At 37.1% G+C, this 27048-nt stretch overlaps 1 protein-coding gene across 1 annotated transcript in view; it reads left to right on the top strand.

Annotated features, from left to right (window-relative positions):
* The first annotated feature begins 9904 nt into the window (after positions 1–9904).
* LOC110674718 overlaps positions 9905–27048 on the top strand; it is a 409506-nt gene continuing 392362 nt past the window's right edge. The window contains exon 1 of the mRNA XM_021838803.1: positions 9905–10211. The gene's annotated coding sequence lies outside the window, so the exon portion shown is untranslated. The remainder of the gene's footprint in view (positions 10212–27048) is intronic.

The following is a 27048-nucleotide window of genomic DNA, read 5'->3' as shown; positions in this document are numbered from 1 at the left end:
TTTTGTGCTGTAGCTATATCAACTTTTGGATTAAGTTTACTTAGTAGTGTCCTGGGTTTATACGACAAAATCAAATTATTTGGTGTTTCTGATGTCACAGTAGACGGTGTGTTATTGTATGTAATTATAAATTTTTTAATAAGTTCGTCCAAATCCATTTTGGTGCATTTTGGTGAATCAAGAAGAAATTTTTTGAAAACGTTTTTGACTGTCTGCACTGCCCTTTCCGCTAAACCGTTACTCTGTGGGTGATAAGGTGGCGTACGGGTTATTTTGATTCCATTTAATTCCCCAAATTGAATGAATTCGTTTGAACCGAAAGGTGGACCATTGTCAGATACGATTTGACCAGGTAGTCCAAAATATGCGAAAAACTGTCGCATAGTTGTAATTAAGCTTCTTGCGTTTGTTTTGCTCATGCGCCTCACATCTATGAATTTAGAAAACGAATCAACTATTACCAGGAAACTTTGATTCTCAAAATGGAAAAAATCAAGATGAATTCGTTCAAATGGTCGTTGACTATTCGGCCAATCAATCGTATCCTTTGCATTTCTACTAATCTGAGTTTTTTGACAAACTAAGCAAGATGCAACATAATTCTCGATGTCAATATTAATAGACTTCCACCAAACATAAGACCTGGCACACATTTTCATGCGAACAATACCAGTATGCGTTTCATGCATTATTTCAAGGACTCTGTTTTGAAGATTCTTAGGAATGACAATACGATCACAGTAAAAGAGTGCATCAGTGTCAATACTGAAATCCTTTCTAAGTACAAAGTACGGTTTTAGCGGTCCAGATACACTTCTTGGCCAACCACGGTGAGTGAAAGCTAATAATTCGCTTACAAGATCATCTCGTTTTTGAGCTGACTTAATTTCTTCCAAATTCAAAGGATAATCATCACTTAGACGATTGATGGGCTCATCATCGATCCCGGTTGATTCGGGTAGTGGCAACCTAGAGAGGGCGTCTACATGACGCATCTGTTTTGCAGGACGGTGTTGAAAGGTATAGCTGTACATGGATAGTGTTACCGACCACCTTTGCAATCTAGAAGCAGAGACTACTGACGTACCTTTCGTTGGACTAAAAATTTGTTTCAGTGCTTCGGAATCAGAGCAAAGCTTGAATTTTTTCCCATAAAGATATTTATGGAAACGTGTGACAGCGAATATGATAGCAAGGGCTTCGCGATGTAGTTGGGAATAATTTTGTTCGGCAGACGATAATGTACTGGAAGCAAATAATACTGGTCGCTCCTCTCCATTCACGACATGTGCCAGAATAGCTCCTACGCCGTATGGCCCAGCATCTGCACAAACGACAATTCCCTTTTCAGGATCATACAATGTTAAAACATCATTCGCTTACAAAAGCTTTTTACTTTTGTCGAAGGTTGATTGACATGATGCGGTCCAATTGAAAGTTGATCCTTTTTTCAACAAAGCGTATAGGTCTTTTAGTTCTTCTGACAATCGAGGAATGAATCGATGGTAATAATTCAATAAACCTAAGTAAGCTTGAAGTTCTGTCAGACATTTTGGAACGGGAGCATTAACAATAGCTGCTACTTTATTGGCACTAGAGCGGATTGCATTGTTGCTTATTGTATGTCCTAGAAAATCAACAGAAGTTTCAAAAAATTTACATTTTTCCACATTAATTTTAATGTGATTTAATGTTTTACATTCTTTCAAAGTCTTTCCTTCAATGATAATATCATCTAAGTAAATCTTAGTTCCAGGAACACCATGTAGAGCTCTGTCGATTACGGATTGAAATATTGATGGAGCACTGGAAACGCCAAAAGGCAATCTTGTATATTGGAATAAACCTTTATGCGTATTTATGGTCAGCTATTTGCGAGACTGTTGTGAAACTTTCAACTGCAGATATGCCTTGGATAGATCAACTACACAAAATACATTGAAGTTAGCCATACTGGCAAATAAATCATCATATCGAGGCAAAGGATAATGCTCAGTTTCGATGTATCTATTAATGGTAACTTTGCAATCAATACATATTCTGACAGAATCAGACTTAGGGATCACGACAATAGGTGATGCCCATTGACTACTTTTCACGGGCACTAATACTCCATCTTGACACATTTGCACGAGCTCATGTTCAACTTTGTCCCTAATACCAAAGGGCACTGAATAAGCCTTATGAAAAATCGGAACAACATCTGTTTTTAGTATGATTTCCGCTTCAAAGCCTTCGATACAGTCACGTAAATCAGAGGACACGATATTTGGAAATTGCTTCTTGATTACCTCAATTACACTCGTATTACTTACATGTTGAATCGATGAAATACCTTCAAAAGTGGTTCTCCACTGTGGAACTAGCTTATCTAGCCAGGGCCGGCCCATCAACGATGCAGTAGACTGCTTTCCAGCTTCACAAACTACTAGCTCAAGTTCTGCTACCTTGTTCCTACCTGACAGCCACGCGCGAACGTTCATTTTCCCAATTGTATGAATCTTATCCCCCGTAATGGTCACAAACGTTTTGAAACATCGCTGCAGAGGCACCGAAGGGAACAGGGCTAGGTAGTTCTCCTGCGATATAACCGATGCACTCGCTCCGGTGTCGACCTCCATCCAAACTGATTTTTCGTTGATCATAACCTCGATCTGAACTGCTGGATTAACACGTGGTTGCTTCTTTTCTCCCATAACGGCAATTTCCTCCACTAGATGCTTCATTGCGAATAATTCTTCTTCTTAAAAAACTGTTTCTTCGTCACTTCCGGATGAGTCCGATCGAACATTATGGATTTTCAACGATTTCTTCAAAGCACTTTTACCAAACTTTTTCGACTTCGATCGACAGACGGTCGATGTGTGACCAATTTTCCCACATGAAAAACATTTCCACTCGCGAGCCGGACAATTCTTCGGATCATGTGATCTACCGCACCGGTTACAAGACCTACTCACCGGTGCACCTTTTTGACTTGATAGTTTATTGAAGTCTTCTTTACTAACACGTGGCGTCAATTTGTTCACAAACTGAGCTTGAGTGCGAGATGATTGCTCAAGCGTTGTACTTTCAGACTCAGCTAATTCAAAATTCAAAGCTAATTCACACGCGGATTTAAACTTGAGATCTTTCTCCTTTAACAACAATGCTCTTAGCTTCGAGTCTCGTACCCCACACACAAATCTATCCCTCAAAGCATCGTCCAAAAAAGCTTTGAACTCACACATACGTTTTCAGTGCGACGACGAAATCCGATATTGATTCGGATACAGACTGTTCACACAAATTAAATTTATACCGTTCCGCGATTATGTTAACCGTAGGAGCAAAATGATCGTTTAAAGCTTTCACTAAATCTTTATAACTCTTACTCTTCGGTGCATCAAAAAGCACAAGAGACTTCAGAATACGATATGTTTCTGGACCAATAAGCGTGATGAGCATCGCGACACGTTTTTCCTCTTTCACTTCATTTAGCTCGAAAAACTGTTCCAGGCGTTCCTGATACTCAGGAAAGCTTTCGCCTGGGATATACGGTTCGATATTACCGATCATTGCTCGTTCAATCACTCTCACTACTTGCACTTTGTTGTTACCTGCTTCTTCGATCATAACCGTATCACTACAACGTGGTGGACTAACCTTCAAACTTGCACACGCGTACCGATTTTCTCGTCGTCAAAATATAACGTGTTCGGACTTACTATAGAAAAACCAGAACTTCCACTTCTTATCTATATTTACAGTCCGGTGGATCGTCTAGGACTAAGAGAGCTATCCTAGGGTTCATACATCTTTTATAGGCAATATGTACAGGAAGTCTACACAGTAGACAATAGATATTCCTTACAATAGCTTATTCTCTATGGTGACATCTGTGTTTAGTAAGAGAAACAATTATAGTATCTTTGCTATAATAGGGTTTTCTGATACATTACAGAGAGGAGTAGCGGCACTTAACGCAGTGGACAGCACATGGCTCTGAGTCGTTGGAGTAGCCGGAATCGTCGGACCGACCTCGGCACTTGTCAAGTCAGTCTGTTGAAGGATGCGTATAAAGGAGACCAAAGGGGCGCGACCGGAGTAGGCTAGATCCTCCACTGGGGACTAGCTCAGTAGATCGCGAAACATAACCGAAAAATGGTTAGCTGGGCGCCTGTGAACCGGATGTCATCCTCCAACCGGATTCGCAGGACCGAACTCGGCATCCATCTGATCAAACTTGGAGAGCTCGAGAATCAGTGGATTAGCAGCAGGCGCAGAAGAGATCAATAGAAGTTGCGCAGGCTCTGGCGAGATGTCAGTTCAAAACCCATCGCCGCAGAACAACGAAGCGTAACAAGCAAAGAATAAATAAGGGATAGATAAATTAAAACTGCCTCCTAAGAATTTGAATAGCACAAATTAAGAGAACTAAACAGTGGTCTTAGTTGACAATTTGATTGATTGGTCATATCGTTCATCGATGTGCTCAAGGGAACGTTCAGCTGAGAAGCAGCACATAACATATGTGGAACTTAGAAGTAAAAGCGAGTTAAAAAATGGTACCCACTTCCAGCTGCTGACAAATGGTATATTGTAAAGACAAACCTTATGATTCGAGCAGTAGACTAGTTGCTGCCAAAATTGTAGACATTAGGATCGGGGGACGTTCGAAAACGTTGGGAAGCAAAGTCTGAAGACAAAAAACGTTCATTTTCTAAAATGTCATTTCCAATCAAAATACTTCCTATTTCATTACTTGAAAAAGCTTTTTTTTTTCAAAATCCTTCCAATCACCTTAAAAAAATGCATTATGCTAGAGACAACATAGATACCTTATACATTTACTCAATTATCTTGGATATGAGTGGCTTCAATCTGATTCTAAATTTGTACATAAAAAGTTATTTCCATTTCCTTTATTGGACCCTCTGGACATATCTTTGGTTCATTTCAATACAATGTTGATTGAATGATAATTGGAGGCAAAATTTTTTGACATTTCAATGTCCTTATAGCGGCATGTAAATATTAAAGTGTGTTTTACTAAGAGTTTTTTTTTATTGATGAATAAAGGTAACGATTGCTTAAAATTTTCGATATTTCAAATAACCTAAAAATGTTTTTTTTAATCTACACAATTACGGATAAAATACTTGTTATATTTTCGCATAACTTATGAGCTCGCCCAAAAAGCCATTGGTAACCGAGGTGTGTAACACGTTGTTTTTAAGCAAATGAATGATCAAAGATAAAAACTATCGCCACTAAGTGATAGATAAGATTTTTTTCTGCAACGTACCATTGTAATAACGTGTAAATTCATTCGTTTGCTCAGTGAAAACACATTTGATTACCAATGGTTTTTAGGGTGGGATCATAAATTATGCGAGTATTATTCTGTTGAAAGAGATTACGAGCTAAATTTTATATGCATGTGCCAAAATTAAAACAAAGTTTTCTCCCGAATTATGATGGATGGATGTTCTTTTTTTGTTGATTTGTTGATCAATTGAAAGAACACAGTTTTTTTTTCAGTTTTGACAAATGACCGATTCTTACTAGAGCCTTAAAATTAAACTATATTCATTCCTAAGGGAAATGTTAGAAAAAAAAACAAATTATCTTATGTTTGAGAATATTGATTGATAAGTAGGTTCGCCCGATTGACATATTCCATAGTTTTTCAGTACTATTCTCGTATAAAACTGCGATTTCATCTGGATATAACATTTTTACGCCAGTTCGCCATAATTGTTTGATCACCTCTTTTTGACATTTCTTGCCTACACTATATTTTTTGTGGATGGATCACAGCAAGCATCGAAAAACAAAATGCTGAACATAAAATGTCACAAAGTTTCAAGTTTGTTTTAGTTTTTTTTCAATTTCTCATCGCAATAGGCTGTTTTTCATTATGTCAATCTGTCATGAAACGGCCTACTTTTCTGCACTGAAGTATGCAGTGCGGAAATAGACATTACGTAACTGAAACCAGTGCTGTAATGGCTCATTACGCAACGCTTTCTCATTACGCAATTGTTTGAGTTGGCAGAACTAGTTTCTCAAAATAGACAAATAATGGAGCCTATCACAAAAAATAAGTATCGTATCGTTGAAAGAAAAGATAGTTTTGCGATCCTTACAAAAATCTATGAAAAATAAGTTGCTCAATATTGTTTTGACGCACAGCAAACTCGACAAATCTGTTTTATTATGAGTTAATAAATCATTTTGTCATTTTTTTTTTTTTCCAAAAGTAAGTTTCTCAGAATTTTGATTTTGAAACTATGCACATCTAAGTAGCGATACATTTATAACGACCGAGTTTTTAGGAGCATTTAGTGTAAGATTGAATTAAATTTGGGTTGTCAAACATGATACAAGCCATTGTACAACTTGTGACTGGTTTTGATTTTCAGCATATTTCACTCTATTTTGACTCTGTAAAGTTTTTGCTCAAAATACTCATAAAACATTGAAAAAGAAAGAAAAACATAAAATGAGAACATATAAAAAACTTAATAAACTAAGATATTTTGTTTCCAAAATGAATCCAATGAAAAAAGTTGACAATTGAATTAAAAAAAAAAATAAATACGACAACGACAAATACGACCTACTTTGATGATGCCATAAAATCGGTAGGCAAGAAATATCAAATATGAATAACCTCTCGCTTATTTATAGTAAACAGCTGTCATTGCAACGAACCTTTATGATGTCAACAACATTTGGATACAACGTGTTTCCATGCACACTCAATCTGTTCGGTAAAAATAACTGGGTTTTGGAACTACCGAAAAAGTCAGTAAACTAAAAAAAATGTCAGAAAACGAAAAACAGAGATTTTTCACTGAAATTTTGCAGAGAGCTTTCTTTTTATATCATATATCGATCAAAAATAAAACATAGTGATATTTGCTTTTCAATTACGCGTGGTGACAGTTTTCATTTTACTGACTTTTTCGGTAGTTCCAAAACCCAGTAAAATTTTACCGACCCCAGTAATTTAATCTAAGTGTGTGACAAGTCGCCTCAAGCTTAATTGAGTAATTTTGTATTAAAATCTATAGTATAAGACTCGGGCAAAACTCAAACGAGTTTTCCACTGTAAGACTACCAGCACTGCCTAATGGTATTCATAGAAAATTCCAGGTATGTCTTTGGCTTAAAACTTTTTCAATTCCACCAGATTCCTTGCGAGATACTCGAAAAAAGTTCCTTGACAATCTATTAACAAGATTGAAGAAATTCAAAATTACCCACTACATCCACTCAAATCCTTGGTGAAATCTTCCCGAGTACACCAGCAGGATTTTTGATATATGATATCTTCAATAGACAAAATTAAAGAGTTTTATACAGTTCGTTAGTTGGCTCCTAAAAAGCCAATTAGTGAATACTTTGATAAATAGCTTGGCAAGACTTTCACGGATACTTGTGCATTCCGTTGGAGATACCTGAAGAAGTCTTTCATGATTTTTTTTAGGTGGTTTTCGAAGGAATAATTATTATACTGATTGTAATATCGGCAAATTACCGACTTCTAAACTACCAATTTTTGTTATTAGATTTTAGCAAGATCCTTCTCAAAATTCTCTTACTGAACACTTGGAAAAGAAGATTCAGGTTCTTTTCTTACATTATCTATAGTGGATACAGCCAATGAATCGTCTTTCCAAGTGTTCCGTAAGGGAATTTTGAAAAGAATTTTCCTAAAATCTAATAAAAAATCTGGTAGTTCAGAAGTCGGTAATTTGCCGATACAATCAATATAATAATTATTCCTTCCGAATACAAGCAACCAAAAGTTCATATTAAAGGGCATGTTTTGGCTTGACAAGCACACTTTTCAGGTAATTAATCAAACTTCAGTTCACATAAAGTTCATTTAAGTTGCTTAAATAGAGTGATGCATACCATAAAGTAGGGAAAAAGTTCGACCCGAACTTGTTCTAAGTTGTTGATAAGTGCGAGAGCTACTTTTTCTAGAATCAAATTCTGTTAGTATCCGCATGTTCTCTTATTCAGCGATATAGTTTCAATGAAACTAAAAAACTACTAAGAGTGAACTTTTGAGTTCACTGTTAAATTAAAATCCGAACTTGCTTGGGTAGTGGAATATATACTTTCAATGCTAAAAAAAGTTCATGCTCAGCTCCAATATACATAATATGGATTGTTCTATATGATTCTACCCCATTACCCCGTATCCCATTTCCCTGAATGCCATTACCCAGAATGTACCATTACCCAGAATTCCATCACCCCGAATGCTGTTTCCCCGAATTAACAATTATCTTGGCATGATGACATTGATGACATTTCCCCATGTTTTTGGAATTCGGGGTAATGTCATTCGGGGTTATGGGTCGTTGGGGGATTTGGAATTCGGGATTCCCCCAATAATCTCCTTTGTTTTATGATTTAAATATTGTATCAGATACAGAATAAACAATCCAGTAGGGTTGATGTACCAATAGTCGCATAGCTAAGAACAAAAAATCATAGAAAATCGAAAAATAACGGTAGCGTCATTATTTTTACATCATCTGAAAGCTTTTTATCTTGGTTTTGTAGGAAAAATATGAAAACTACGAAAACTAAAATGTTTGTATTTATTATCGCGTGTGCCACTATAGGAATACATGTGCCTATAGTAGCACTATTTTTAATTCCTGTTCCTATAGTAGCACTAGCATCACGGCGTTGGAAAAATACTTATCGAAATCGTATTTTTACGAAACTACACAGTTTCGATCAAAAGCTTTCGATTGATGTAAAAAAAGTTGTTATTTCATCAATTATTTTGTATAATAAAAAATAGTTTCTCTCAGTAGTGCTACTATAGGAACAATAGGTTAACTATAGGCGCAAGGGAGCTCAAATTTTAAGCAAAACTAATTATTTCGATCATTTTTTGAAAAAATTCAAGCTGTGTATAAATGGTACTTAGATTAATAGCTCCTAACCTTCATGTCAAAAAATATTTTGAAAAGATTTATAGCAAAACGGCCGTAAAAAGCCACTAGTACGACTATAGGGGACTGTCCACTAAGGGAACACCGACCCTACATAATAAATTTTATTCGGATCTGATTTGATCTGTTCAATTAATTATTAAACAAATCGTTTTTAGGGGAATTGGGGCAAAAATAGCCAAAAAAAACTATATGCTCCCACTATCTCCTATCAATGAGTCTAACGGCAATCGATTATTTAGATCAATATCGTGTACCCAAACTATCGCATATCGTTTGGAAATGTTTGGAATGTGTGATATAAGAAGGTAAATTATTCACAATATTTTGTTTAAGAATTTATTTCAATAAAAAAAAACAAGTTGAAAAAATCAAAAACAAAAAAATTCTCTACAAAAATATGTTTTTGTACATTTGGCCCCATAATCCCCTAAATTTCCATCTTTTTATAACTTTCTCTATCAAAAATTGTTGAATGGACCATAAATGACGAAGTTCATGGGAAATAATCTCCATAATAAAACAATTTTACACAAAACAACATGAAAATCTAATATTGCCAAGGAATCGGGGCAAAACGGGTACCATAGCTTATCCCAGAGCGGTTCAACGTTTATAAAACCATCACCAATCGATTCCTGGGAAAATTTCCTTTCGAACGAGCTATAAAACTTATTTTTAGTTTTTCTATTGAGAAAGTTATCAATTTTTTCCACCTTTGGGTTCGGATTTCCTCAATGTGCGGTGGGGCTGTAAGATCCAGAAGGGAGTCCTGGACCCTCTCTTCATACACCAATGAGTACAGGGCCGGTATCATAAGCGATCGCGAGTTGATCTACAACGACACTGATGAGGTGCAGCAGCGACCTACACACGCGGACGACGCGATCGCGTAGCAAGCACGCAGCAGATAGCACTAGTGAGGCGAGGGAGCGCGGCTTGTTTTGAGTGTTTTGACCACCCCGGCGGAGCTGAAGGCGGCTTTCAGGCTATCGGCGGCCGACGATGATGGAATGGAAGCGGAATCAGTTGGTTGCTAACACTATATGGCAATATCAGCCCAGAGCCATCGGCTTCAGCTAGTTTCGACGCGACTTTTGAACGATTAACATGTTCGGTGTGATTAAATTATTGCCTCGGATCGGATAAGACTGACTGAGTGCAAGTTGTAAGCAAGCAAGTGCGCGCGCGCAGTGTGCTTTTATCGGAAGCGCGAGGGATTCTGTGGCTGTCTCTTGCTCGGTAGGTTTATTGGGTACCGTTTTGATTTAATTCCGTACAGTGAATCATGGAATTGTACAAGTAGTTCTCAACCCTAATTGTAAAAAAGTATGTAGTACAGATAAGCATTTAAGTTTTAAACTTGAGATGACGTCTTTTGTTGGAAGTTCATTAAGATATTTCAACAAAAACTCCATACAAAACCTGAGTGCTCGGATTTTAAGTCTGGTCGAAATTTGAGACAAAACGGTACTGTCGCGAGAGAGGGATTCAACTTCTTCGAACAGTAGGTATCGAACAAGGGTGCTGCTGATTGGGGGTGCGTTGGTTGGTGATAGGGAAAGTGTGACTGGGCGATTGGCGGTTGATTTGTTTAGCCCAGTGAGCTGGTACAACCGGTTCTGAGTGATTCTGAGAAGTTGGGTCATTTCTACGGAACTCGTTTGTCAACCAGTCAGTCCGACAGTGTGATAGGATAATGAGTATGGACGACAGAATCTTGAGTCATTATGTAACATGTGTTGAAAGATCTTGCACTAATTTTTTGTTCCGTGAAAGTATTGTGGACTGCGCAACCTCGTGTCAATCAACTAGGGGGTCATCCAAAAATGACGTCCATCATTTAGGGGAGGGGGGGGGGGGTCTATGAAAGTGTGACAGTGCGTGTATTAGGTATTGGAAAAAGCGTGACACAGGGGGGAGGGGGGTCTAGGAATCCCGAAAAACGATGGACGTCATATTTGAACCGTCCCTAGAGGAAAAGAATTTCACTAGCGTTATTGTTAGGTATAAATTTAGGAGATTTAGGATCGTTGAGCGTATTCGTACTGAGTGTCTTGTAAAACTCCAATTTCTTCAATCTTCAATATTTGCCAAGTTCTATGAAATCAACATAAATTTGATTGTATGATGAATAATGTTTATCTACAGCAGTGTTTCCCAAATTTTTTTGACTTTCGCCCACTTGAGACCAATATTTTTTGGAATCGCCCTCCTGATACGAAATTTAATCATTTGTATTAAGTAGTAAACTTACGTTGGAGTATTGATCAAAATCTCATCATAAGTGTACCGAAAATTGGTCAAATTTAAAGGGTGTAGTAGTCAATCATAATACTTCATTTAAAATACCCCAAAGAGAATGTCTTCTACTTGTATATCCATAAAAGAGTTGTGCAATATCTATATTATGCATCAATTGTTTTCGTATCAAGAAATCTATTATTTTGGCTACTGTTCGATCAACGAAACAATTGTAGTTCACTTTGCTTTTTTGTCTTCTTTTAAAAGTTTATTAAGTTGTAGAAATACATTTAAGAATGTTTTTAATACATTTTCGGTAGTTCTGGAAACAGCCCAATCTAAAGTCTGTTCTGATTTAAAATTCATAAAATTCGAAAAGATTTGTACAAAATTGCAAAAATTATCGCAAATATAAAAATAATACAAAGTATAAAAAATATAAGTAAACTCAGACTATTCTTCAACTTTCCATTTACCGAAATATAACGTTCAGCGCAAATTTTATTTTTCAGGCTTTGATCCATGCAGTTTTATGACACCAAGGCCTATTTTTAAAAACAAAATATCAAAATGAGTAGTGAAACAAATGCGTGAGAAGCACTGCCATATTCCAAAGATCGCCAAAAAGCTACCAAACATTACATTAAACTTGGAAATAAATTTAAAATATCGCTAGAAGTTCTCACATATTTTCTTCTTTTAATATACATTAAATGTTATATTAGTCAAAAACCATTCAGATCTCAATTAAAATCGTCAAATTTGTCTATCATAATTAAAAATCAAGCGCGTTTAGAGGTACACACAAGAACAGATGAAATAGTTAGGAGTTATTTTTTTAGATTTAGATGCTTTTATTGAAATATGAGTGTCTCTTACAAACTTTGAATTAATTATTGTTTTTCAATTGCTGTCATACCATAATTTTCGCCCCCTTTCTAACATTTTCGCCCACTTTGGGAATCACTGATCTACAGTCAAACCTCCGTGAATTGATATTGAAGTTGCCATCGAGTTATGGATACATCGATCGCAGACAAAACACATTTCTATAGAGTACCAGCCGTGCCCCTGTACCTACCTGCAAGCCTATTCTCACCATCTCCTTATTCAGAGAAGCAAATGTCATATGTCCATCATTTTGTTCTATAACTCCAGAAGAAAATCAAGAGGCAACATTTGAAGTAAGCTGTCGCGAAAATCCTTTATGCCTTCAGTTCAATACTAAGTGGAATACTTCAGAAATCTTTGGAGTTGTTTATCAAGGTCTTCTTCTTCTTTCTGGCGTTACGTCCCCACTGGAACAGAGCCTGCTTCTCAGCTTAGTGCTCTTATGAGCACTTCCACAGTTATTAGGGTTCATTCAAATATTACGTAACGCAAAATATGACAATTTTAGACCCCCTCCCCCCCACGTAACAGCTTTTGTATGGGAAATTTTAAATTTTTGTATGGACCGTAACACCATGTAAGACCCCCTCTCTCCCCCTGTTGCGTTACGTAATATTTGAACGATCCCTTAACTGAAAGCTTACTATGCCAATGTTGCCATTTTTGCATGCCTATTTCGTGTTGCAGGTACGAAGATACTCTATGCCCTGGGATGTCGAGGAAATTTCCAACCCGAAAAGATCCTCGACTGGTGGGATTCGAACCCACGACCTTCAGCTTGGTCTTGCTGAATAGCTGCGCGTTTATGAAGGTGGTCCCTAGTGTCGCATTTGGAGAATGCTTGTTCTTCACAGGGAGATAGTTGTTTATACTATACCATAAAGAATTGTAAATTTATTTTTACTGAGAAATTTTCGCTGAAACAATCTATAGAATTCAAATTTTATATCACTGATCGCTAGAAAGGTACCGTGGGGTAAGTGGATACAGAAAACTCAATAGTTAACTTCATTGTTATGTACAGCTAACGTGAATAATGTAATTCAAACTTTTTTCTGTGGATAACAAATGAGGGACTAATATAGGGGGAGATCCCCCAGTACCGGACACTTAAGCCACTAAATTCATAATTCGAAAACTATTGATTTTATTGGCTCGTGTTACCCATTTATGATGTATATTATCATTTTAATAGTGTACAAAAATAAATTTGAAAATATAAAAATGAATTTTGACAATGCATTTTGATGAAGTATTTTAGTACCGAATTGATCGATCTTGAAAGGTGGCACCCAATACCGGACACGATCTGGAAATGCCTCGAATTCTGCAAATTCGAACATCATTGAATGTGAACACTATAGGAATAGTTTATAATTACCAATTCAATGCATTTGCAACATTTACAACAATAATTTGAGTTTTTCTTAGTTTGCAAGATGCCTATCAAAAACCTCTTCTATATATGATGAAAAATAGCACATTTTACGATGTTGTACTGAATGTTCATTGTTTTTAATTTTATTGCATGTTTGGTACCATGATCAACGGAACCCATGAAAAATTAAGGTATTTTGAGACACTGACGCAATAATTACAAAGATATCGTATAACAAATCAAGCTGTCCGAATCTGAGGGACAGGGGGTGCTTAACGAAAATTGTAATTTGTCCATATTTAGTTCAATTATGGTACAAAATACATTCATACAATCAAATTAGGATTATGTTTGATCATGCTTGCGCGATCCAAAGTATTTTTTCATATTCGAAATAATTACTAAATAGGCTCAAAATTAAGAAAATACGTCAATTTTTCAAAGATTTTCAAACATTTCTACTTTTTTAAAAAGGCATACATATTTCAAGGATGTGTTATTCTACGCAAACATTAGTCTACATAATAGCTTTCTTTTCTGCTAATACATCATCTTAATTGGACCATGATTTCTCAATGTTTCGACTTTGTCCGGTATTGGGTGCTGTCCGGCACTGGGGGATCTCCCCCTACTTCAAATCGTTATTTATTTCGATTTTTCTGATTGTTATGTATTGAGTATGAGAGACTTAAAAAATTGCGCCAAATGATCCACTTGCCCCACCATGCTCCACCACAGACAATTGGCTTAATTTATTGGTATTGTAATATTTTTCTGGTGTTGCAAGAGATGGTAAAAAAATAAATTGACTGTACCCAAACCTGTTGGACTTGCTTGCATTGTTCTTACTATTTGGTGTTTAAACGATATGACTAGTTATATACATTCTCTACACAAAAAAATCAATGCTGTCAAATGTATAGGAGTCTATTCAATAGTTCACTGCTCACACTATTATGGGTCACCTAGTCACGAATATTAGTCGAAAATAGGCCGATGATAGTGTAGCCACTGTACATATCAATAAACTTGCTGCATATACTGATGAAGAATTTCTATTTCTGAAAGGCAAAATAATAAATCGATGCAATTTACTCTTATTTGATGGAAGAATGAGCAAATTTTGAATGACAAAATAACTAAGTAATTGTGAAACATCCACTTATAAGTTTTAAGAAATTCTGTTCCTAATTTGTTGAAAGAATGATTCTATTTTATAAGAATAAATAATACACTATTTACCAACAAACAGCTTAACAGTAGCAAATCCATTTCGCTTTCAACCAATTGTTGCATCGATTTTGGCAAGTTATTTAGCTGTGAAATATTCACAAAATAAATAAAAAAACATTTAAGCTTATTGAGGTAAAACAAAAAAACTGGTTTCAAATAAAAACAAATAAAGCTATAGCAAAATGCTTATGCTGCAAATATGCATCTTGCTGTGATGGAATAGAAATTTTGTTTGCCCACTAGAAGGTTGTAGAAAAAAATGTTAATTGTGCACTGCTATTGATATTCTATTCATCTGCTGTTAGGTCTGTAAGACCAGAGGTGCTTGGTCGTTTTGTGACACATTTCTGATGCTGCCCAACCAAGGGGTGGATCACTCTTGATGTATTTAATGTATCTTCTGATTTTGATGCATTTAAATGCACGCATTTTTAATAATCCATGGATTGCTACAATGTTTGATTTTCGTCGTTGTCAAAGTGTCAAATCAGTCCAATCAAAAGCTACAACTACAGTGAAACCTCCATGAGTCGATATCTGAACGGACCTTTGACTCATATAAATATCGAGTCGTGGAAACAAATGCCTTGGAAAACTGTTTGAGGGGACCATCATAGTAACCATGAAATTTTGTTTTCAGTATGGTTCCATGAGTCGATATCGTGTCATGGAATATCGACTCATGGAGGTTTCACTATACAACACAACAGTTTATAGAAATACATTGCAACCTCAACAAAACATGTAATGGACCGGGTCCAGGCCTATTAGGCTTCTCAGGCGACGCCCGACAATCGTAGGAGAATCGGATATTCAATTCAAAGAGTGATGGATACCTTCACATAATCCTTCGCATAATTGAGAAGCATATCACGATAGGTTCATGTGAAGCAAGAAAGTTGCCGTATTTTTGGAGAATTGATGTGCCAGGCGAGATAACAAATCTGTGCGTTATTGAGGCCTTGATTACAAGTTTCCACAAAAAAAAAAAAAAAAAAACACAATTATTAAAACAATAAATCGTCGGCGATGGACACTTTTGTTATGGATTGAGGCTCAAACGCAATGATAGCGGAATAGCAACGGAAGCGGAACCGGTTAGCTTAACTCATAATGAATCACATCAACGGATGAAAGTGGACCAACACTAAGTCGACAATTATGTTACCTTTGCCGTTCCGCCTGTCATGCCTTTAGTTCTGTTCTTTGTAATGTTTAACTAATGTAAATATAAAATAAGATTTGATTCAAACATTCCTTATGTGAAAGGCTTATCACCATATATTTTTGAATACAACAAAAGTATCCTTAGAATTAGTCTGTCACAAATGAAATTTACATACTACGGCAAAACGTATCATTAAAATTGACTGGTATATGCCATGCAAAAAAGATCTGTATATGGTTTTGCAGAACCATAGCCATATTTAAGCAGATGGGAAATTTATTGATAAGTTATTATACAGTCATCTCTCCCTTACTCGATATGGGGCTCTGATCTGTTTTGATTTTGCATGAGATTTTGACGTTTACTGGCCTTGTTGTTTACTAATTTCATGAAGGAGGGAAAGAAACAGACAGATTTTTGTGCAGAGCCCATCGAGTTAGGCAGGTATTGAGTTACAGAACACAAAACCAATGCAACTGCGATCCAAGGGACCATCGAGTTAGCCATGAAAACCAACTTTTACTATGGTTCTCTAACTCGATATCGAGATACGGAATATCGAGTAAGGGAGAGTTAACTGTAGTTACATTCCTTATCTGCTTCATGAATTTATTTTGCCATTCGAATTATTTCATTATCTTAAGAATTAGAATTAAACAATTACAATCTTAAGCGAAGTATGCACTTCAACAGAAAAGTAATCGCCTATCTCGATGCGAGGGAAATTTCTTGTAAGAAATGCTCAAGAAAAGCATTTTTCTTTGATCGCAGTACGCAGTTGAAAAGAAATGTCAATTCAAATGGAGCACTCTGTAGGAAATTTCTTGACCATTTCTTGGGCAGAAATTTTTACTTTTCATGAGCGGAACAGCATACTTAGCTTTAAGAAAAAATAAATCACTAGCCGGCTCAAAACATTCATGATTCACATGCCTCAAAACGCTGCATTAAAGCAGATATGCCACTAATTTAGTTGATGACCTGCAAAGAATAATGACAAGGTTAAATAACGTTTGTAATTATCAATGATTGACCGAATATTAAAATTTTCAGCTGACCAACATTTCAAGCCACGAAACATCAGAAACTTTCAAAATTTTCACAACAAACAATGACGTGTTGCTTTGATGATATAGTGGTATCAGGACTAAGTTGATGTCAATGAAGAAAAAATGCATTTGAAGCAAGTTGATGCACAGTAGATGTGCACTGAAAAAGTGATCCACCCCTTGTGCCCAACTGATAGAGGGTCCTGAGATGGTCAAGGGCATTGAACTGATGCAAATTTTGTAGTTTTTGCTCCCCTATGCTCAAACGGTGTCAATTATGATGAAAATCATTCTCCCCAAATTTGAAGTGATTTGGAAGCAATTTGACTGTGCACAAGCCATTTGAAATTTATTTGGAAATTACTATGGAAAAGGCAAACCTTTTGTGTGCAGTCCTCTAAGTGCTCGTCATAATAATCTATGGAAAAGTGAACAACCCATATGAAATCTTCCCAGCAAAAACTTCGCCGAAGACCACATTTAGATTGGACGTAAGGATAATTTGTTATCATTGCTAACAAAGTCTAAATCATGCTGAGATGATTATTCAATTACTTTCAGAGCAACACTGCTTTTTTGCTGTAGAACATAGCAGGCTGGATTACTTTCATCTAGAGTGCCTGTAAACAAGAGTGACGTCTTGTTCCAGCTTTGACAGGTCTCCTGCTCGATTGGAACGCGGATTTGTATGGAAATGACAGTTCGCCGCTGTTCCAATTTTGACATCGACGCCACTCTTATTTAAATCCACTCTGCTTTGATCCATTCTACCCGCCAGGAGCACCACTGTTGCCTGCCGAGCAGTTGGTTAAGCATGATAAATGCAAACCCACTTTATGATGATGAATAGCCATTTATCCTGACGTTCAATCGAAATGTGGTCTTCGGCAAAGTTGTAGCTGGAAGAATTTCAGATGAGTAGAATTTGTTCACTTTTCCATAAAATACTATGACGACGAGAAAGAGGGCTGGACACAAAAGGTTGGCGTTTTCCATAGTGATCTGCATATAAACTTCAAGTGGCGTGTGCACAGTCAAATTTATTCCGAATCACTTCAAACTTTGGGAGGATTTTATTTACTATAAAAAAAATCGTTTAAGCATAGGGGAGCCAAAATTTTAAAATTTGCATCACTCTAGTGGGCATTCATAGTAGGAGTGCTTCAATGTATAACGAGTTTCGCATGTCCTACAGGGTCTGCCGAAAGATGAGTTACCGGAGAAGTCATGTGAGGCCACTTTTTCAGTGCACATCTAATGTGCATCAATTGGCATCAAATGCATTTTTTTTTATTCACATCAACTTAGCCCTGATATCACTATATCATCATAGCAACACGTCATTGTTTGTTATGAAAAATTGTGAAAGTTTCTGTTTTTTCGTGGTTTAAAATATTGGTTAATGGTTTATCAATCAATTAAAATCTTAATCGTTATTTAACTTAATCATTATTCCTTCCAGGTCATAAATTGAATTTAAGGCACATCTGGTACAGCGCAGCATTTTGAGGCATGCTAATCATGGAATTTGATGGGCTGGCTAGTGAACCATTCTTACGTAGAGTTTCTGTCTGCATTAATGTGGTATGATAAACAGTTCTAAAGACAAGAATATAAATCGATTGGAAAAATAAATCCAGGGAGCAGAAAAAGAACTGATATAATAACTAATCAATAAAGTTTCTAGAAGTATGAGGGTGTTTATTATATCTCGCGTTTAGTATCATACAGGCGTATCTGCAGTGATCGATTTCTCTTCGTCGATTTTCTCTTTGCATTATTACGCGAAAATCAAACGATTTTTGTAACATTTTACAATGTAGCATGAAGAAGGACGATGAGAACTTTCTACTGAATCAAAAATAGCAATCGAAAACAATCGCCCGGTCGAGAAATTAGCTGAAGAGAAAATTGATGAAGAGAAATCGATCATTGCAGTTACGCCCTTATGATACTGAACGCGAGATGTCTAGACTTTCGAATAATTTGAATGCTTTAAATTTCTATCGGCTAACAGTGGCTGACGTTCTGTTAACTATACCTGCGGCTTTTTGCATGGCGAATGCCAGTTCAGAACTCTGTCATATGAAAAAAGGTATTCCGTGAAAATCCTGGGGATGGTCCATACCACGGGCCCTCCAGGCGTGTCAACCCCATATATATGAACCGTGGCCAACATGATTTTGACATTCTTGGGAGTTTGACGCTTTTGGGGAATCTGACAGTTTTGGGTTGTTCACGTTAACTTATAACTACTCATTAACGTGGGTTTAAGCTGGGTAAGGCGCATAATGACGAAATTGATTTTAGTGTGCTGTTGCTCAAAAGTTACACAATTCCTGGAAATATACAAGTTAATGAGTAAACAATTGTGTAAGCCACTAAATAAAGGGAGAAACTATATTCAACGTGCTTTTGTTGTAAGCTACGGTGAAATCGTCTTTTGTTGGCCCCCTGGTCCATACCAGAGAATTTGTTTATATATAGAGAAGCGCGGATTCTGAAACCAAAGGTTCCAATTGAACCGTCAAACGTGGTTCCAATCGAGCAAATTCAATGAGACTCAAAGAGATGTATCGCAAAAAAGACGATGGATGTGTGTTAGTGAAAAGCGATACGAAAGTGACGTCATTGATAAGCTTGGTTTCTAATGGCGACTGATAGGATGATACGCACACTAAAATATTGTTTGAATGACCTCAATTATTGATAGTCATTGCAAATATTGTTTATAAACAAAGTCAAAATCCTCTCCGCGTTTCTCTAGTAGGGGAACTTACGTATTCTCGGCAGCCTAAGCAGCTGAACTTTGAAGAAGGCAATTATACAGAACAATGCAGCACAACACTTAGCAGGAGACACCTGAACTACACTTGAGCACTCTTCATTTATTAATTATTATGCACAAAACACTATTTTGTTCTCTAAATCATCTATTTTTCCTCACCAAAGTCACGAGGCACTTGTTCTTTTATCGGCAATGCAATTACTATTGTCGGCAGCTAAATTGTTCTCTTCGGCAATCCAAAACTGTACAAAAACTAGGTTATGTATTGGTAACTTTTCGTATTTGTTGATAACGCCTGAGTTTAAACGTCACTTATTATGTTCTACTCGTTGAAAGGGCCAATGCAGAAAAATACGCCGTCCACAAATTACGTAACGCTCTAGGGGGAAGGGGAGTAGGCTCAAACGTTGCGACTCAAATACAAAATTCATTTTTTTTTTATACCGTTGTATATAGACCGTTGTGGAGGGAGGAATGGTCGAACACGATTCTCTTGATGGGTTCTTATTGCGTATCAATTCTACACGTGGCGATCTGGACTATAGAAATTCATATGTTTTGCCTTAAGAAAGATGGAACGGTTATTGCAATACGAAAGCTTTATGTATCGTTTTAACATGATTTAGTATAGAAAATTAACTAAATTCCATATTTAGCAATTCAAGGTGGCGGCTTCAGGAGTGTAAGAATTGTTGGAATCCCATATAATATGGGTATTTTTGGAACGGGTGCGACGATGGGATGACGAAAATCGATTTCCGACGCCATTTTGAAATCCAAGATGGCGGCCTCCGGTTTGGTAAAATCATTGAAAACCAATGCAATATGGGCATTTTCGGAACGGGTGCGACGAGGGGATGAACATTAGGGCTCCTGAGAAGAAAATATATTTTTTGACCAGCATACACAAAAAACTCTTTGTTTCAAACCAGTCACATGGATAATTTCATCATCGATCGGCTGCGATGATGCCTTGGAAACCAAGCTAATGACTGTTGTTATCTGCTGTTTTTAAAAGCTTTGGACTCTATTAGCATACTTTGATTAGGTGGTTTCGTTCAATGATACAATAATTTTCAAGCCTGCGGTAGAACTTTGCCAGCTGTGCTAGAACTTGGCGGCTACCACAGAACGGAAAATTTTCAGAAGAACCGTAATATTTTGCAATAATAACACAGACAAACAGACGTCACACTCTCACCATTGTCCATCGACCACCTTTTTAACGGTCGATACAAAAATATGCTAGGTGGCCAATCCGCCACCCGCAGCGCTCGCATCGTTTTTGTTCGCGTTTGACGTTTACACACTACCGCCATCTGTTGGTCCGTCGGCCAAACACACTAATTTTAGCATTGGGCGTACATGTCTTCGTGACTATGATTTAGATCGAGATTTGTTCTAAGTGTTACGTCTGTTTGTCTGTGATAATAAATTATCTCATATTTATTCATAAAAACTTAAAAATAAGAATATCAAAAAACTAATTCCCGATAATCGAATCGCCGGATAATCGAGTCCGACCTGTACCATTCAATGAGGGGTGCCTTCTTCTCGATTGCTTTCCAAACAATCCCAGAATGTTCAAACTTGACTAGGGCTGCTAGACAAGATCAGTTCTGGCCATGTTCTAGCAACAGCTAAGGATTGTAATTACAGTAATACCTCGATATAACGTAATCTCTTTATATCGTAACTCGATATAACGTAATTCTTACCTCGATATTGCATTGGTTTTCAATGATTTTACCAAACCGGAGCCCGCCATCTAAAATTTAAAAATGGCGTCGCACATCGATTTCCGTCATCCCTTCGTCGCGCCCGTTTCGAACATACCCATATTGCATGAGTTTTCAACGATTTTCCTTAACCGGAGGCCGCCATCTTGGATTTCAAAATGGCGTCGGACATCGTTTTTCGTCATCCCCTCATCGCGCCCGTTTCGAAAATACCCATATTGCATGGGTTTTCTACGATTTTCCTTAACCGGAGACCGCCATCTTGGACCCCCACGGGGTCAATTTTACGTCTCCAATAAAAAAAATCAAATTTAAATTATTTGTTCAGAATTTACAATGTTTTCTCATATTTAGCCGAACACATCAAGTCAAATTGCAAAATTTGTTGAAAAATAAATGAGGACTTACGCATTTTTGGCCAAATCTCACCCCCAACGACGGTACTTTCACATTTGTTTTCAAATTTCTTTAAATTCGAGAGGTAAATAATTTCACCGTAAATTGAACTATTCGCTGACACGCTGAACGGCTCGATATGGTTGTGGTCTGTAAAGGTTTCTGCTCTTGAACGCTCTATCATCAAGTTATTACCGAGAGAATGAATGTTAATATTTTAAAATATTCCGATTGCGATGTTCCACGATTTTTTTTGGTTTATGAATATTGTTCGATCGGCTCATTCGGATCAAAATCCAAAGTTTGCCAGTCAAATTTATTTGCGTTCCTATTCTTCTCAGTGTATGAGAAAATCAGAATAGGCCCTTTGCAAATCAATTCACTTATAACTTGACACAAAAACATCATCCTCTGATTGCCTGTAGAACAAGAGGAGTGTTGCCAAAATAATTCAACTATTAAAAGACATATATATTATATGTTTCTCAGTATATTGAAGATCATGCACTACAATTTTCAAATAAGAAAGTATTAAAAGGCTCAATTGTTACCAATGCATGCTTTATTGCCTAATTCCAATCAATTAATTAGTCATGTTCGTTTTTTTTTTCTGCGAATTTAAATCGTGAATAATAAATACACCGCAATTGAATATGGTTTTCTGGCAACCTGGTCCCATAATAAAAAGTGATTGCCGAGGAAATCAAAGTGCATTAATTTCAATTTGTGATTCAAAACATAAAAAATAAGTATTTTCGAGTGTTTTTTATACAAATCAAAAGTTCAATAGTGCATAAGTGATCGGTGCGTAGCTTTTGTGAAAAAAGTAGCATTGGAGCGGAGAATTGGACCTTTTAAAGTGGTGAGTTTTTGTAAGCTGTTCTTGTGTTGTTTTGTTCGGCAGCTCACGAATGACGATAATTTCGTAAGCATTTATTTCATTTAATGATAAAACCCATGTTATATAATATTTTTGTGTAAGATGTGATTTACATGGAAGATTATAGTTCAAGAAACATGTTGAGTGCATTGAAGTTAACTCTTGTTCCGTAGATAAATTTAAACAAGGACGATAAGTTAGTGCTGCCGAAATACCATCAGGGTGCCGAAGCCATCATTTACCCTATAATCATATTCTCTGGTCCATACTAAGCAGAACGCCCGTAAGTCAACTGGAGATGAGGCTCTTCGTTAGGAGTGTCCGTCTGCGTTTTCAAGTGTTAATGATTGCGTATATTGAACTTGTAATCGAGACCCAGATTCACTGACATTTCACCCTACAATAGAATCCTCATAAAAATTATTCTTCACTATGCAATATGCTACATATATATCAGCCGCTTAAAATCAGTGCACATATTTGTTTCCTCGCACGGTTTGTCAATTTTCCAATAATACGGCCGCTCTCTTGCATCTCTGGCGAATGATCCATTCTGAAGAATGATATTCTGGCAAAAATGATCGTGTTGGACATCAAAGCTGCATCAAAGAATATTTAACTATTATAATCAAGGAATAGAAATTGCCATGAATATCCGATTCTCCATCAATCAATCAAACCCATAAGGGCCATTATGAACTTTTTGGTTGGACTTTTGACACTTCGACAACGATAAAAATCAAACATTGTAGCAATCCATGGATTAGCAAAAAACTGTGCATTTAAATGCAATCAAATGCATCAAAATCTACTGATGCATCAAATACATCAAGAGTGATCCGCCCCTTGTGTGAGGCCCTCGTTCATACTTTTATCATTTCTACTTTCAACCTCAGGCTTCATTTCCAATCTTCTTCTCGAAGTGCTGTACTGCTTCTTCTCTGGATAGAAATGGATGTGAGATTGACATTTTATTAAAAAAAAAAAATCCATGCTTAGTTGGATAAAAATTGTAAACTTTACTGTTTCCAACGCCGTTCGCATCGCAACCATTTTTTCCTTGGCAACGCTAGTTACCTTTGGCATTCCACGTTTTGGGTTTCGACGTTTTGTCCGTAAACCATAAAATCAGTTTATTTATTACGGTTGTTAAGAAAATTTTCCGGTTTGCGGTAGCCGCAGAGTTCTACCGCAGCTGTCAAAGTTCTACCGCAGGCTTCGAAATCATTCCATCATTGAAGCAAACAATTCAATCATAGTATGCTTGAAAGAGAAAACGCTATGAAAAATAGCAACAAACAACGATCATCAAGACGGTATCCAAGGTATCATTGAAGCCTAATGATGATTCACCAGTGAAAATCAGTGATGTGACAGCTGCGGTAGCTTTTCGTTGCACCGTAAAACGGAAAGTTTTCACTAAAATTGCAATAATAGGATTTTTTTTTCAAATGCGTTTTTGATAACAGAACGATTCTACGACATATCTATGAATTCAAGAATAATAAATAGGGTAAATGCAGGTCCGTCCCACTCGGGCTCAGATTGCGTACCACTTCTAGTACTGCATTTGGTCCCTCGGTAGTGCAAAAGGTAGCCAAGTTTGACAGATCGCAGTACACTTTGAACGGCATTCTAGATTACCTCATGAGCCATAAAATTTTGGGCAACTACAAGGGACAAAGGGGTCTTTAATTTGTCTTTGGTATATGTACCAGTAGTGGAGGTACTAAGCACGATGAAACTTCATTTAACCGCCCAAATTCAAGAAGCGCATTTAATGTACATATTAACGTTGTAACGGGAAGTAACGACTATTGACTTAATGAGAAAAATGATTTCATCGCAGTAACCCACGGCATATCAGTGAAAAATAATAACTCCACTATGGACCTATGCACGAATTCACTATTTGACGTTTTAGCGGTGCCGTGTTATTTAGGTGACCATGGAAACCAGTGAATTCGGCACCGCTGAAACGTCAAATTAGTGAACTCGTGCATAGGTCCATGGACCTTTGCACGGGTTCACTATTTGGCGTTTTAGTGGTGCCGTGTTATTTATGTGACCATGGAAACCAGTGAATTCGGCACCGCTCAAACGTCAAACTAATGAACTCCTGCATTGGTCCATGGACCGATGTATGAGTTCATTAATTTGACATTTGAGTGGTGCCAAATTCACTTGTTAAACCTAATTTGCTACTGAAAAGGAATCGCTAAAGAAATTTCTCGCCGATTCCTTGCAGAAATTTTCTACAGCGACTCCCATTTGAACTGACAGTTCTTTTCAATTGCGTACTACGATCAGAAAAAAGCGCATTCTTGATCGATTCCTTGCAGAAATTTCACATGCATCAAGATAGGCCGAGAAATTACTTGTCAGCAGCGAATCAGGCTTTACTATGGACCAATGCACGAGTTCATTATTTGACGTTTGAGCGGTGCCGTGATATTTACGAGACCATGGGAACGGGTGAATTCGGCACCGCTCAAACGTCAAATTAGTGAACTCGTGCATGGACCAATGCACGAGTTCATCATCTGACGTTTTAGCGGTGCCGTGTTATTTATGTTGCCATGGAAACCAGTGAATTCCGCACCGCTCAAACGTCAAATTAATGAATTCGTGCATCGATCCATGGTCTAATCCACCGTCGTACTAAATTCACTCGATTCAAGAATTGCGACACTTGAGCGGACATGCTCCCGTATGATCTCCACGTGATCTGGACCAGCTCTAGTGTCAAAATGCTTCAACTGAGCTAGTTTAGTACACTTATCCACGACCATGGTCTCGTAAATCACGCGGCACCACTGAAACGTCAAATAATGAACTCTTGCATTGGTCCATTAGTACACTGCTCCTTTAGTTGCGGTATATCTTTAATTTGTGTTCCTATAGTTGCAGTATCCATTGTTTTCTTATGGGATCCTCCACTATAGGGACACTCAGATGATCTCAGAACTCAAAACGAGTGGTGCGCCAATGGTGAAAAATGGGATTTCTGGCAAAATTCCAATCCAGAGAGATTCTCGATCGGCGGGACTAGATCCCTCCAGTCTCCAGCATGGTCTTGCTGACACATTCAGAACACTGAGAAAGATTATCTCACATAAAGATTTTATCAGAATTATGAGAAGGGTTTTCTCAGAATCTTGAGAATGATTTTCTCAGAACCTTGTGAAGGGTTCTCTCGGAATCCGTTTGAAAGATATTTTCAGAATTCTCAGAAGTACTATTTCTGGATCCTGAGAAGGGTTCTTTCAGAATTCTGAAAAAGATTCTTTCAGAATCCTGAGAAGAGTTCTCTCAGTATCGTTAGATGGATGGTCGTAATCCTGACAAAGACTCTTCCAGAATTTTAATAAGATTCTCTCAGAATCCTGAGAAGGATTTGTCAAATTCCTAAAATGTATTTTATCCGACTTTTGTAAAGGTTTTTAACAAAATACTAAGGAGAATTATCTCAAAACCCTAGGGAACTTTTTTTATCTTTATTAACGAGATTTTTAGCCCTGGGCAAGTTCATCTCGGGTCTAACGGCTTTACTTCCCGTCCGAAGGAAGTCGTCACTATAATTAACAGTTTACGTCATAAGTCACAAGTATCTTGGGTATGGGATTCGAACCCAACTCATCCTATCTTCTACACCAGGTCCGTCGCCTCCAGAAGATCATTTCATCAGAATCTTGATAAGGATTCCCTTAGAAAAATCCCACAAACAAGAAATTTACGAGTGGACATTTTTCATCGAAGAAAGATGTCGAAAACGAATGCAACAATGAAGAATTAAGTAAAACATTGACCTGTTATTTTTTCAACTCGTGTCATACGGACAACATTCCGTTTTTATTACAGTCGAATATAGTGGCATTCCGTTTTTGGCAACACGGTCGAAACTTTCAGTTGCCGAAATTCTCCACTTCAAAGCAGATTTATGTAGGGTAGGACTATGCTATGAATCAATAGACCCATAATGCTAATTATGGCAGACGTTCCCCATACTTTATATCGCTTAAAAGTCTTCAAAGGTTTCTCCTTTATTCAAGAACTGAACAGTAGCGTTAGTGTTTGCGTAGTTACGGTATACTTCGAGGAGGAGGTTGGGAAATGTATTAGGTCATGGGTCGCCTGACAAGCTGGCGATGGACCCAGGGCGTTTGTTGTTTATGTTTTTACAATTTCATCTTTCGAAAGCCTCGATATATCGGAAGGTTAGTATCGATACCAAAATATCGAATATCGAAAGCAAAATATCGTTATTCCAATATATCGGAAGTATCGGAACGTCTCTAGATACAACTACAAAG

Source organism: Aedes aegypti, chromosome 1, assembly GCF_002204515.2.
Source record: "Aedes aegypti strain LVP_AGWG chromosome 1, AaegL5.0 Primary Assembly, whole genome shotgun sequence".
In the NCBI taxonomy this organism is placed as follows: domain Eukaryota; kingdom Metazoa; phylum Arthropoda; class Insecta; order Diptera; family Culicidae; genus Aedes; species Aedes aegypti.
The sequence above is the reverse complement of the archived record's forward strand: the minus strand, read 5'-3'. Positions and strand labels throughout refer to the sequence as shown.